Raw genomic sequence first — 1,034 nt, 5'->3', positions numbered from 1 at the left:
GTGTCAGCCTGTGGGTGACGGGCTTCCAGGCCTCTCCCATCCTAACAGACCATGACTGGGAGGAAGGGGGCCCCGATCTGGAATTTGGTTGTCATGTGACCTCAGACAAGGCATCCCCTTCTCTGGGCATTCCTATCTGGTATTGGAAGGGGTGGGATCGGGGCTTAGAATTTGCCCCATGCTCCTGTTCCCAGCATGGGCAGGGGTGGCAGGGATGGGCAGTGAGAAGTTGGGAAGAGGCATCCCAGCTGTAAGAGCATGTGGCCAGGCAGCCAAGCCCCTCTGAGGGCATCTCACACTCTGCTGCGACCCTCTATGGAAGGTGGCCAGAGGGACTGGCCAGGAACCCTGTTTTCCTGTTGAGCAGCAAGAGGAGCCAGGCAGAAGCTGCAGGTGGCTCCCCCATATAGGAAGGAGGCCCGGACCTGAGATATAGCCATGGTGGGCTCACCCAGGCTGGACGGTGGGCCTGGTGCTGGTGTGATTAGGAAGCAGCCTGGGCTCCAGCCTCCAGGCACTGGGGGGAGTGGATGCGGGCCTCTGCCTGGTCCCCACGGGTACTGGGAACTGGACAGTGTCAGCTCAGATTCCTTGCTCACGCTATCATGCCTCCTCATCCATGATGCGTTATCTGTGGTCACACACATGTGGCTCCTGCCCTAGTGGATAAGCGCACACGTGGTAACCTGCACACATCTGGGAACAGAGACATGATCACATATTGTTTCCATCAGCTGCCAGGGCCTTGTGAGAGCACACCCTGATCACCACCTACATGCATGAATGTACACACAGGTAGGGGAGTGACGTCGCTGTTGGATTCTGGTGTTGGAGAGCCCAGGCTCTAGAAGACACAGGTCCTGTGCCTCTAGAGGGAGAGGGCAGGTGTTCTATCCACCTGGAGCACCAAGGACCTTGTCCCAGTTACTCCTGTAACTGTAGGTTCTATGGCAGAGCTCCTGGGCTACTGTGACTTCTGGGTGGCCCTGCAGAGCCCCGGACAGCTAGTATAACCAGGGCTAGGCGGCTATGAG

Source organism: Arvicola amphibius, chromosome 6, assembly GCF_903992535.2.
Source record: "Arvicola amphibius chromosome 6, mArvAmp1.2, whole genome shotgun sequence".
Classification (NCBI taxonomy): Eukaryota; Metazoa; Chordata; class Mammalia; order Rodentia; family Cricetidae; genus Arvicola; species Arvicola amphibius.
This window is presented reverse-complemented; position numbering follows the sequence as displayed.